Consider the following 13,662-nt stretch of genomic DNA (forward strand, 5'->3'; position numbering starts at 1 on the left):
GGACTGGACATGTAACTCAGTTGGTAGAGCGCTTGCCTAGCATGCACAAGGCCCTGGGTTCGATCCCCAGCACCACCAAAAAAAAAAAAAAAAAAAAAAAAAAAAATCGATGTAAGACCTAAGGTCACTGTTCCTAGTTCATGCTGGAGTCTTCTTTCAGCTTCTCTAACACATTCAGGTGAGGTTTGGGTGCTGGGTGGTCATCCCATAAAGTGACTGGGAAATCCAAATGTCCCCAGTGAGTGTTAGCATCTCAGAAGATCCATTCTAGTATCAGCAGTACCTTTACCAACGTTTTTCAGTTAAAACTCTAGGCACACTTGCAGTCAAAGTAGCAACCCAGGAAAACTTCCTGCCATCCCCAGTGAATACTTAGAACCTCAGTGAAGTTGACTTCTCTATCCTTAGGCCCCTGGAGAACTGCAGAGCCCAGTGACAGGGGATTCCTCCACCACATCCCCCCAAAAGAACATTAAAATTAAAATCAAAGCCAGGCACAGTGGCACACAACTGCAATGCCAGCTACTCAGGAGACTGAGGCAAGAGGATCACTTGAACCCAGGAGTCTGAGACCAGCCTATTCAACACAGTCAGTCTCAAAAAAAAAAAAAAAAAGAATATAAATAAATAAATTAGGGTCAGTAGCCCTGGACTCTGCCACTTACAAGCTATGATTTATGACCTTGGGCAAGTCGCTTGATCACGAGAAGCCTGTTTTCCCGTTTATAAAATGGGGCTGATATCTATCTCAGAGGGTTGGGAAGATCAAAAACCAACATAAATGTGAAGCACTTTGTAAATTGGGACATTTGTAAAGATTTGCCAAGATTTTCGGGTTTAGCAAGAGGTTATGGTGAATGGCAGACAGCCTAAGAAGAGGAGAGGGAAAATTCCAACCGCGCCTCCTCTCCCTACACCTCCCTCCCCAGATCCTGTGCCTTCCGCACGCTGCTGGGGAGGCCTCGCAGGAGCCCGGCTCGCTCAGCACGCTCCTCTCCAGACTCCCAGCAGCACAGGGCACTTGTGCCCATCGCTTTCCACCCAGGCGCTCTCCAGCCTGCTCTGCTGACTGAGAGCATCAGACTCCAGGCTCACAGATACCTAGATGAGCAGAGTGCGATGAGGTGCAGGGAGCAAACTGGGTGCCCCGGGGACAGAGGGCGGCGAGGAGTGTGGGCAGAGGCAGGTGTTATCACCGCGTCCATTTGTACAGGATCCACCCAAACCCCAAGAGCCTGTGTCCTGGGCTTGATGATGACCATCTTCCCAGCCCTTCCCAAGCAGGAGCATCTCCTTCCCCACTCTCATCTCCCATCCAAGCTGTGCAGACAGAACTGGCCTGAAAGCAGGAGACAACCAGTGGGACACTCAGGAAGGCCTAGAGTGGAGTTTACAGATTGGTGACCTGTGGGTATGTGACTCAAGGGCTTAATAGGGTTTTCGATAGTACATTAATTAAAATTTTTATTATGGAAAATTTAAAACATATATCCATCTACACGGAAGAATATTAATTAATGACCTCCTGACCTAACACCAGTTTCGACAATGACCAACTCATGCTCAATCTGGTTTCCTCCATGCTGCATGCCCAGGTCCACAAACTATTGAACCATTAATTTTTTTCTTTGTGGCACCAGGAATTGAACCCAGGGGCACTTAACCACTGAGTCACATCCTCAGCCCTTTTTAATGTTTTACTTAGAGACAGGATCTCCCTGAGTTACTTAGGGCCTAAGTTGCTGAGGCTGGCTTTGAACTCAGGATCCTCCTGCCTCAGCTTCCTGAGCTGCTGGGATTACAGGTATGCGCCACTGCCCCCAGCTGAACCACTGATTTTTTTTTTTCAAATTGGGTTTGAATGCCTTTAGGCCCTCTCTGCTCTCTTACCCTAGAGTCCGGGGCCACTCCATTGCTTAACTTCCTGTCCTTGAAGACATCTGAGTTCACAGCCAGTGATCTAGAACAACTGCTGAGAAATGGAAGTGAGTTAGGACAAATCAGGGAACACTATATCAGGATATATATATAGGATAATCAGGGGAGGGAGGATCAGGTCAGCTTAACCAATCTGCCTTTTTACCCCTTTGATAGAGGATAAAACAGCCCCTAGACTGAGGACAGGACCAGGTTTTTGAGAGCAGCATTATATCTTACATGTTGTGTGACCTGGAAGATGTTCCTTTCCTTCTCTGACTTCAGTTTATTATTTGTAAAACAAGAGGTTGTACTAAGTAATCTCAAGGTTCTCTTCCAACAATATTGTTAAGAGAGTCTGAGGTTTAGAGTCAGGACACCTGGGTTAAAATGTCAGCTATGCTATTTTCTAGCTGCCTGGCAGGTGGGTCATGCAACACGTCTGAGCCTCACGTTCATCCTCTGTACTTGGAAGGAAATAACCCATCTGCCTCCCAGCATCAACCAGGGTAAGGTGAGGATCCCTGGAATCCAGGTGACTCCTCCCCCAAAAGCCTCCCCTACTCTCCTAGAGTCCAGGCAACACACAGACCTGTGGCTTCCCCTGGGGAAGATTTTGTTTTGTTTTTGTAGTCTGGAGGATGGAACCCAGGGCCTCCCACATGCTGGGCAAGTGCTCTACCACTGAGTTACACTCCCAGGTCTAAGTTGCCAGGCTGGCCCCTACCTTGCCCTCCTCCTACCTCAGCTTCCCAGGTAGCTGGGATCCTAGGCATGCGCTACAACACAGCACCTGGCTCCAGGGTAGGTAGTTCTTCCTTCCTTGTGTGATCAGAACACCCAGGGACATATGCTGTGAGTGCTGGCCAAGCAGTGGGAAGTGCAGGTATCTAGGTTGCTGCAGCAGCTGCCTGCTCCTAGGAGAAGCTGGGGCAGCCGATTTAGGGACAGAACGCAGGGCCAGAAAATGCAGGGGGCCAGGCAAAGGAGGAAGGCAGCACTCCACTGTGGTGGATTTCAGTTGCATTTCCAGCCTGGACTGCCCACCCAGACTGAAATCCATCTGGGGGCTCACTGTTTCTTTGACTCTTGTGGTAAGTGCTGCTTCGGTCACCAGCAGTGAGTGCTTAGAGCCAGAGAAGAAGGGGTAGATTGTGTGGTACCTTTTACCTACTATGCAGAAGGGAGGGGCTTCAGGCTTCTGACGTCCCCAGTGCCGGGAAGGGCAGTGTGGGCCTGAGGAGTCTGGGCCCAGCATCATCAGGCCCCACAGAGGCTGGCCCTGGACAGACCCTCACCCCTCACCAGCTGAGGCTCCCAGCTGTGGGAATCCTGTGGTTGTCCTTCCCGCTGTCCAGCCTGGGGGGCCTGGGTTGCCCGGGGTGAGTGGGCTTCTGGTGGCCCGAGATGGTGTCCTGTTCACTGTGGCAGGGTCACAGCATCTACCAAGGGCTTGGCACACGCCCTGGGTGCTCAGTAGAGGTCTGTTTCATTGAATCGAAAAGGGCCAAACAAGGAGAGTCTCTGTTACTTTCTTTCTAAAAAACACAACAACAAAAAAAAACAGCCTATTCTTTTTTGAATAGGTAGTAATTTTCTTGATTCAAAATCCAGAAGGTTTGGATAGCAGTTTACACACAGACAAGTCTTCTCCTCTGGCCTGTCGCCTCATTACCTAGTTTCCTGCAGGAGGTAATCAGCGTACCAGTGTCTTGTATCCTGGCAGATGCGTCTAATGCAGATAGAGGCAATAAATAAGCAACTAGGAATTATATTTTCATCTTGTAGTATATTTTAAGGGTCACCCTACATTGGGACGTAAGGCTCCTCCTGTTCCCTGCCCACCCACCCCCACCCCATGTACATGAGCATTCCCTCTTGATGGGCATTCAAGTTCCTGATTTTTAAGGTCGACAGTGCTGGACTCAAACCTAGTTCCGATCCTGGCTCTGCCTCCTCTCCATACTACCTGGGTGACCTTGGGCCATGTGCATTTGCCAGGTATTCACTGTCGTTCATTGACTCAGCAGTTAATGAAGTACAAGCTTGTGCTGTCATTTAGCTTTCTACTGTAATTTCTGAATCTAGTGCTCCTTTCACGGAGACAGTGGAAAACTCCATCTCAGTCCTTCTTGGTCCCCTTCACCCCTCCCCTGGGCTTGTGCAGCAGCTTGAGGCAGGTTTATTGGGTGCCAGGGCCAAGTGTGGCGTGGAGGGATCTCTGGGAAGGGCACGCATGTGGCTGGGGCTAACGATACTGCTGGACGCACCCTTCATCCTGTGAGGCTTCTGGCTGACACTTTTTTCACTGTGTGTAGGGGACAGAAGCCTCCTGCAAGGCCGTCATTTCTCTCTGGGGGCAGTCTGGCTGCCTGGTATGTGCCTGCAGGCAGGTCACTGGTCCCCTATCTGAGGTCCCACAGAAGCCCCTCATTCCCTCCCATCCTCCACTTCTTCTCCAGGGGAAGAAGTTTCCTTGTCCCCCTTACTTCTGACCAACGCTGTATCAATACTGAGAAACACCCAGGGGTTTAGGCTTGTGGAAAGCGAGGCCAAAGTCACTCGTGGACCGCTTGCTTTTCCTGCCTCATCAGTCCTGAGGGAAGGGGAGGGCAAGTCAGGGAAGGAAGAAATGGGGCTTATCTGTCCACCACACGGTCAGCACAGTTGGACTGAAGGACCCCTAAATCTCTTTCCGTCCATGAGCTTGTCAATGGCTTGTCACCTTGTGGACAGCCTGAACAGCCCTACAGAGAGAGGCTGGGCTGCTCACCTGGTGAAAATGACCACGCCAATCCCCAAATCCTACAGCCAGGTACCTGGCTCAGGTGAGCAATGACAGCCCTCTGCCTTCCCAAGTCAGGCTCTCCTAGGTTCTGGGATGTTCCAGTCACATCACCTTGAAACGCCAATCTAAATTAAATTTTTTTTCTGGTACTGGGAATTAAACCCAGGGGCACGTTGCTACTGAGCTACATCCTCAGCCCTGTTTACATTTTTATTTTGAGACAGGGTTTTGCTAAATTGCCCAGGCTGGTCTAGAACCTGCGATCCTCCAGCCTCAGCCTCCTGAGTTGCTGGGATTACAGGCATGCGCCACCACACTCTAACTTAATTTTATGTTGTTAAAAAAAAAAATCACAAGTTGCAGAAAGTCGTAAGTACCTGGATTAAATATCCAGGTCCCAGGTGTCATTCTAAGTAAGCCCCCACTGCTACCCTGCTCCAGGCCATAGGTTGCTAGGTAACAACATGTCTCCCATAGGCATAGTTTCATGGTAACCAGGGGAAAAATGGACATGTGTGGTCATTCATAGCTGTGTCATATGGTTAAGGAGGGCAGGAGCAAAGCATCCCTGCCACAGTGCCTCAGGGGTCTTCATATCCACAGGTCCACTGAGCAGCATCGTTAAGGTGAATCACAGTAACGATCTTGGCAGAGCCTCCCGAGAGTCCCATATGCCCAGCAGCTCCTCAGCCCTCCACGTGAGCTAGCTCTAGTCCTCACACTCTCTGTGAGCAGGGACTGCTGTGGTACTGACAGCACAGGTGAGAGACAGCAGCACAGATGGTTCAGGTCCACAGGTCCAAGGTCACACATCTAGTACTGGCAGATACAAGATCTGAACCCGGGCCACCTGCTCTGATGCTCTTGTTTGTGTATATCCGTGCTCCTGCGACGCCTAAAATATAAATTCTTTAAAATCATTTCTAAATCCCTGTAACTTTGCATCTATCATTAGGTATTCTTGCAAAGTCAACTATTGGCACAAACTTTTTGCGGTGGGGGTACTAGGGATTGAACTCAGGGACACTCAACCACTGAACCATATCCCCAGCCCTATTTTGTATTTTTTATTTAGAGACAGGATATCACTGGTGTGCTTGCTGCCTTGTGGTTCCTGAGGCTGGCTTTTGATCCTCCTGTCTCAGCCTCCTGAGCTGCTGGGATTAGAGATGTGCGCCACCGTGCCCAGCTAGGACCTGAGTTTTTGGCCCCAGTATGTTCTGGATTCACCTGAGGGCTGTTGAAAGTGCCCGAGACCCCTCCCTAGCCATGTGGATTCAAGTACATCTGTATCCCCCTGCCCATCACTGCTAGAGATGGAACCCCAAGTCTTGCCCACGCAAACATTCTAACACTGAACTAAAACCAAACCCCAGATCTATGTTGTTAAAGGCTGGTCATTGTGAGCTATCCTGATCTACCCTTGTGAGAATTATGGGCCTACAGAATGCAGTCCAAGCTGTGCCCTCTGACCCCTGCCCACCTTCCCAGGCCCATTTCTCAAACTCTAGACTCCAAACATGTGACTGACTCACAGTGACCAGAACACTCCAAGCCCTTTCACCTCTCCATATCTTTGCTCACTGTCTAGAAAACCCTTCTTGTCCTGCATTACATCTTCTAGAATGTTCTCCCTGATGGCACTGTATTCTCCAACCCCTGGGTAGCCATGACCCATGTGCTCCAGCAGTCCCAGTGGATGGCCATCCCAGGACCTGTGCCGCTTGCCTGCCCTCCTCTGTTCTCTGCCCCTTCTACCAGCTCTCATAGGCCCACGCCAAGTCTGAATCTCACTGGGGTACGTGTGACACCCCAGTCTGACACACAGTGGGTATCGATAGGCCTGCTCTCTGCTCAGCAGCCATCTGGCAGCAAGCCCACGGGCTCTGGAGGAGTTTCTCCTCTGGTGTGTTGTTTGTCTGAGTCATTGCCAAATTCTCTTTTTTTCTTTTCTTTTTTTTCCTGCAGGCTTCTCACTTTCTAATCTATTTTCATGACCCAGCAAGTGTATTATTTCCCAAAACACAAACCTGATCATGTAATCCCCATGCTTAAAATTCTGCAGGACCTCTCAGTTGTTTATGGGATGAGATTCAAAACCTTGGCCCCTGAAGTCTGTGCCAACTTTCCTGCTGTTCTCTCTTCCTTCCACAGTTCCTGTGGAACTGAGAACTAGAATGTGGCACTGTGGTTCCCTGAGTTTTCATGTCTTCAGGCCTTTGCTGATCTGAGTTCACAAGTCCTTCTTCCTCTTTTTCTCCATTTGAGGAACTCCCATCCACCCTGAAATACCCAATTCAAAGGTTACCTATGAAAAGCTGTCCCTGGCTCCCACGTGCTGGGAGCTTGCCCTCACTGGTGGCCTGCTAGGCCACACCTCCTTCACTGCACTTAATGCCCAATGCAGGTACCGTGTGTTTGCAGGTCTGCCTCCTCTGCACGAGCAGAGGGTGTCCAGGGCACAAACCCAGCTCCCAGCAAATAGACACTAATGTTCAGAATAGCTAACACTTGCCGAGTCCTCCCTACATGCCGTGCACGACCTTTACAGTACAGTAGCTTGTTTAATCCTCCTAACGACCCAGGAGCAGGCACTATTATTACCACCCCCATTTTGCAAATGAGGAAACCAAAGCCCAGGGTATTATACATCAGTAAGGGTTGAAGTATACGGAGAGCGTCAAAGCTAGGGTTCAAACCCAGCAGCCTCACTCCAGATCCCATGCTGTCTAGGTTCTGCTAATAAACTTGCAGAATGAATGGGAACCCACAGGCTCTGAGCTAGTGTGTGCGCATGTACGAGAGTTTAATGACACATGCTGTGACTCCTTCTCTGCCCACGCTATCCCTGGTGTCAAGCTGGATTGAAAGCCTAGTCTCCTGAGGCCTGGTCTGTGGCTTCTACTGAAATAACAGAGCTGTCATCTTGTCTAGCAGGTGTCACCTGCCCTCGCCCACTCCTCCATAGTCCCACACCCCGCACGCCTCAGCCTCCTTCCTTTGTATCTCTCCTTTCTTTGGCTCTGCTTGCCCAGTCTGGAAAAATGACTGGTTGGCCTGCAGCTCAAGGAGCCGTGCCTGGGCTCCCTCTTGGCCTCTGTGGGCCCCTCCTCCTAACCCCCCATGCACAGCTCTGGCCTTGTTTGGGGCCAAATCACAGGGCTCAGGGGCTGAGCCACGTGGCTGCCCACCCTGGCTTCCTTCTGAATCTGTGAACCTCCCAGCCTGCTCTGCCAAAAGGAAAGGGCCCAGCCAGAAGCACAGACCGGAACCGAGAACATGTACGTGATCAGGCTGTTTGCTCCCTCCCAGCTCAGAACTGCTACTGCTGTATGTCACCAGCAATGTGCTCTGCCTGGAAAAGGCATGAACTCCCATCCACTGCCTAGGGCTCTGTCACCTCCTGGGGCTGGTCACAGAGGACACCAAGCTGAGGCAGAGCGAGAGGCCACAGTCACCGTGTGGCTGTCATGCCTGCCCCCTGCCTAGGTTTGGGTCTCCTCACGTGGCATGGCTCTGCCTTCAGATGGGTGACTCCCAGGTGCTCCTGTGTGACTGAGCTGTGTCTCCTCTACAGACGGGGCTTTGCTCAAGAGCAGGGAGCAAGGCTTATCCTAGCTGCGGGGATGGGAGAGGAGCCAGGCCTGCCTTCCTCTTGTTCTTCCTCCCCACCGGAGCCCAGGGAAGATGGAAGGGGCCCCGAGGGCAACTAGAAGTACCCATAGAACCAGCAGGGAGGCTTCCCGCTGCTTCTCTAAGAGCCAACCCACCATCTACACACACGTGACAATTGAAGGACACGGGCCTGTGACACCTGGCCCTGAAGGTACGTGGTAAAGGATAAACACTGTTTGTAGCTGCAGCTCATGAACTAGTGTCGTGGAGAGATCCAGAGCATTGTTATGAGGTGTCCTTGCCAAGAGACACTGTGTTTCCTTTGTAGTGTTTACACTGGCCTTGGCGTTCGTAGACGGAGAATTTAGCCAGGATTGCTCTGGGCCGAAGCCTGTGAGCTGGGGAAGTAATTTGCCGGGCACACATGCTGCCCCTTGGAGCCGGTCGCCTCTCTGCAGTGATCTAACGCAGCCACCCTAGCCAGGCCTCAGAGGGCTGTCCTGGGTACCCACTTTTGAGGGGACTCCAGGGTGGGAATAGGGGCTATGCAGCAAGACCAGACCCTCCACGCCATGGCATCCTGATGTGCTGCCCCCATGTGGTCCCTGGAAGCTGCCCCTGGCTACTCTCAGGGTCACAGGCCTGACTGTCCCATCTCATGAGGCCGTTTAGGGCTCTCAGGCTGGAAAGAGTGATGCGGGCGCCCAAGCGTTCCATCTTGGCCCACCCCAGGTGTGGGGAATTTTCAGGCCTCCTTGAGCCAAGCCACAGAAGGAAGGCAAAAGGCAAAACATGTTTTGGAAGATGGCTGGCAGCCTGGACTGTCTGCTCCCCGGGCCAGGGCGCAGTGAAAGGCCGCGGAGCTCGCAGGGTGGTGTGGGGTGTGGGGCAGCGCAGCCTAGGACGGGGCGGGGTCTGCTTTCACAGAGACCCTCAGAGAGGAAGGCTCTCCACCCCCACCCTATGCCTTCATTTTCCCAAGTCATTATCAGCCTGGCACTTTGAGATAAGAAGACCTTGTTGGGAAGTTCTTCCTTCCATCTACCTTGCTTCTCTCATATTGGAATTGAGCCCTCTTTCTTTTCCATTCATTTTTCTTTTTCTTCCTTTTCTTTTCTTTGCCCCTCCCTCCCTCCCCCCTCTTCCTTCCTTCCTTCTTTCCTCCCTCCCTCCCTCCCTTCCTTCCTTCCTTCCTTTTTTCAGTATTGGGGAATGAACCCAGAGTTCGTACATGCCAGGCAAGCCCTCAACCACTGAGCCACATCCCCAGCCCTTTGTATTTTATTTTGAGACAGAGTCTCACTAAGTCGCCTCAAACTTGTGATCCTTCCTGTGCAGCAGACATCAGAAGCCTTGAACTTGGGAGGGAGCGGAGGAAGGCAGAGGAGGGCACAGAGGAGCCCTCCCCAGTCGTAAGTGGGCTTGGGTCTAAAGAGCACTTTGGGCTCCTGGGTCAAAGGCGGGGTGTTATCGGGGGCCATTATGTCACTAGCATTACTCATCTGTGGGCTCCTCCTGAGTGCAGTAGCTCTCTGGGCAGGCAGCCACCCTCCCTCCTGTTTGTTCTGGAGAGAGAAAAAAATGAGGGGAGGTGGGAAGACATGGGAGGGGTGGTCGGAAGAGGAAGGGCAAGACCTGGGGACGCGGGGAGCCGGCTCTCTCCACAGCCAGGCTGCGGTGGCCTCTGGTGTCTGTCTCCACCAAGGGGCTGGGTGCGGGGAGGGGCACTTGGTTTCACTCTTCTTGACTCCCTCTCTGCTTCTTCCTCTCTCTTCCAGTCTTTGGGCTACTCTGGTGGCTGAATTCAGGGAAGGGATGTGACATTCATTAGCCACATTGCAGTGGGGCTACTCTGGTGGCTGAGCTCAGGAAGGGATGTGACATTCATTAGTTGCCACATTGCACTGGGATTAAATCATCCTGGCTGCTTGTCCCCAGAAGCACTCTCTCCTCTGTTGGGCCATATGGGGTGACAGGTCCCTCCTGGAGCCCAGTGATTCCATCAGGACTCCCCAAGTCTTCAGCTGGGCTCCCAGGTCCCACCTGTCCCTACCCAGAACTAGGTCCTGTCTCCTCCCAAGCCTGTGGTGGGTGGGTGGGGGTAGCTCAAAGCCTCTCACTTTTCAGCACCCCCCGCCCTGCCTTGGAAGTTTTCCTTCAGGTTCTAAAGCACCACATTGGGCCTTGAACTTCTTGACCAAGGAATTCTCTTACTTTCTTCTTTTACCCCAGTCTGTCTTCCTGGGTCCTTCTGTCTTCCCATCAGGGTTCTCTTGTGCCAGCCCTGTTAATTTCCATCTCTGCCTGCCTCGTCTCTGTCCTCCATGGTGACCCCAGGCCCCTTGCCTGGTATCTTCTGCTGTCGTGGAGATGGAAGATACTCTCAGAGGAGTTACCCAATTACTCAGCCCAATGTGCACTTACCATTTATCCCAGAACCCTGCACAGGCTGGGCACTCCTTGGACAAATGTTTATTGAACACTTACTATGTGACTGGTGCTATGCTAGACTCTGAGGGTACAGCTGCAAATGAAAGAGACAGGATCCTGCCCTCCTGAAGTCTTCACTCTAGTAGTGGATACAGAAAGAAACCCAAGTCACTCTGAGTGTGTCTCAAACAGTGGTAGTGTTATGAGGGAGGAGAATCCATAGTAGGTTGCTAATACCTATTTCTGTAACGCAGGTACGATGAATTAACTTTACTTTTTAGCTTTTTCTATTCCTTTCCTATGCTGCTTCCAAGCCTGAGCTGGTGTCTGGTCTGTACTACCTAAAAATATCCTTAATTATATCCTGTCCCGAATTGTTCCTTTATTTGTTCCTCTTGCATTAGTCTTTTCTCCCCAATAATAATAATAAATTCCCCCGCATTAAATGTCTACCATTTGCCAGGCCATATGTAAACCTTCACATAGCATCTTATTTTAACAGTTATTCCTGCTCTAAATAGAAGGACACTCAGACTCAGATGAAATAACTTGTCAAAAACCACACAGCACCAATAGAGATTTCATGTCTTGTGTTTTTCATAGCCCCGTTAGGCTAGGCCCCCCCCCCCCCCCCCCGCCCCAGTTCCCACAAACAGCTGGAGAAATAAACTGGTGAGGACTGGGAAGGCCTGGAGACATGAGCCCTGTGGGTCATGGAACCAGCAAAAGTTGCCACCTTTCCTGCCCTTTAAAGGTCCAGGGTCCCTCAGACATGCTCTCTGCACCGACTCTGATCTGCCAGTTAAGCTGCCCACCTCCCAGACCCACTATCTTCACTTCCATGTCTGCGATCCTCCCTTCCCTTCCATGGAGGTCTGCAGGAGCTGGGACAAGTTATCCGGGCTCCTCTTCCGGTAGGATGAGGCCGTGACCTCTGGGAGGTATCTCTGAGTCTATCCCACTTGTCTCTGGCTCCTCTGTTCTTCCATGTCATCTCCATTGAGCTCTGGATTTATTCTGGTAAACAACTCCAACCCCTGTGCTACCTACTGGCCCATCTCAACAGTTATGCAGACTGAGGAGCTCTGCATTTATAAACAGGGGCTCTCCTTCAACCTGCAATCAGTCCTTGACTCTATGGAGCGTTCCGGGTGGGACCTTTTACCCTCTAGCATTCATTCTTCACCAGAGGCAAGAGATACCATTGTCTTACTTTTTAAATCAACTAGTTTTGAGTTATAATTTACATAGAATAGCAGGTATGCATTTGCAGTAGTTTGGATGAAATTTGACAAATGTAGATACCTGTGGAACCACCACAATCAGATGCATTGGAAAAAATTTTAAATTTTAAATTGATGAATAAAAATTGTATATATTTGTGGGGTACGACATGGTGTTCATGCTAAATAGAGCTAATAAGCATGAATTTCCTCACAGAGTTATTTTTGTGGTGAGAACACTTAAGATTTACTCTTAGCATTTTTCAAGTATTTACTATGTTGGTATCAACTGTAGACACCATGATGTACAATAGATATCTTGAATCTATTTTTCCCATCTAACTGGCATTTTGTAAACTTTTGCTGACAACTTTCCAACCTCCCACCTCCTATCCTAGGCAACCACCATTCTACTCTGCTTCTATGAGTTCGAAGTTTTGAGAGTTCATATACAAGTGACATCATGTGGTATTCATTTGTGTGTGTGTGTCTGACTTGTTTCATTTAACATAATATCCTCCAAGTTCATGGATGTTCATGCAAATTACAGGATTTCCTTCCTTTTAGAGATGGAATGGTATTCCACTGTGTATGTACACCACATTTTAAAAATCCATTTATCTGTTGATGGACACCTAGCTTGATTCCATATGTGGTTTATTCTTACTAATGCTACAATGACTGAGAATTCAGCTATCTCTTCAGCATATCGAATTCAATTGTTTGGGTACATACCCAGTAGTGGAATTACTGAATTAAATGATAGCTTAATTTTTAATCTTCATACTATTTTCTTCATACTATTTTCTAAAATAGTATGAGCAACCTTAATTCAAAATTCAAATTTTGAAATGCTTCAAAATCTGTAACTCTTTGAGCACTGATTTAACACCACGAGTGGAAAACTCCACATCATAAAACTTTATTTCAGTCACATTTTAAAAAGTATTTTATAAAATTACCTTCAGGCTATAGGTATAAAGTATATATGAAGCACAAATGAATTTGTATTTAAGACTTTGGTCCTATCCTCAAAATGTTTCATGATGTATTGCAATATTCCAAAAATTTTAAAAATCCAATCAAAAAACTCCAGTCCCAAACGTTTAGGATAAGGGATACTCAATCTGTACTAATGTTGTGCCTGCTAACAGTATTCAAAGATTTCCTTTTCTCCACATCTTTGCCAATACTTAATCTTTTTGGTAATATCCACTTGAACAGGTCTGAGGTGATATCTCATTGTAGTTTTAATTTTTATTTCCCTGACAATGAATGATGTTGAATGTTTTCTCAAACATCAATGAGATGTAAAATATTTTCACCTTCACATAAAAATTTCTTGTCATTGTCACTCCTGTCCCCCCAAAACCATTCAGTGGTATTTTCACTATCCTGTAATGATGGACTAGGCTATTTGGACAAACTCTACTGTTGAAAACAAATAAAAAAGATAGATAGAATATTTAAAAATATTTCCTAGAAAAACAATAGAGAGAAACAACTAGGCAAAATTGATGGGAAAAATTGGAAACCCTGAGACAGAAATTGAAAGCTTGCCCTGATGGTATTTTGTAATCCTAGTTAATTTTTCAACTTTTGTTTGGATGCCTGTAGAGGCAAGGAGATAGACATTGAAGCTCAGGGCCTGATGAAGAGAGGGACCTATTCCCCTCCATCAGCAAAGAC

The sequence above is a fragment of the Sciurus carolinensis genome, chromosome 12 (genome assembly GCF_902686445.1).
Source record: "Sciurus carolinensis chromosome 12, mSciCar1.2, whole genome shotgun sequence".
In the NCBI taxonomy this organism is placed as follows: Eukaryota; Metazoa; Chordata; class Mammalia; order Rodentia; family Sciuridae; genus Sciurus; species Sciurus carolinensis.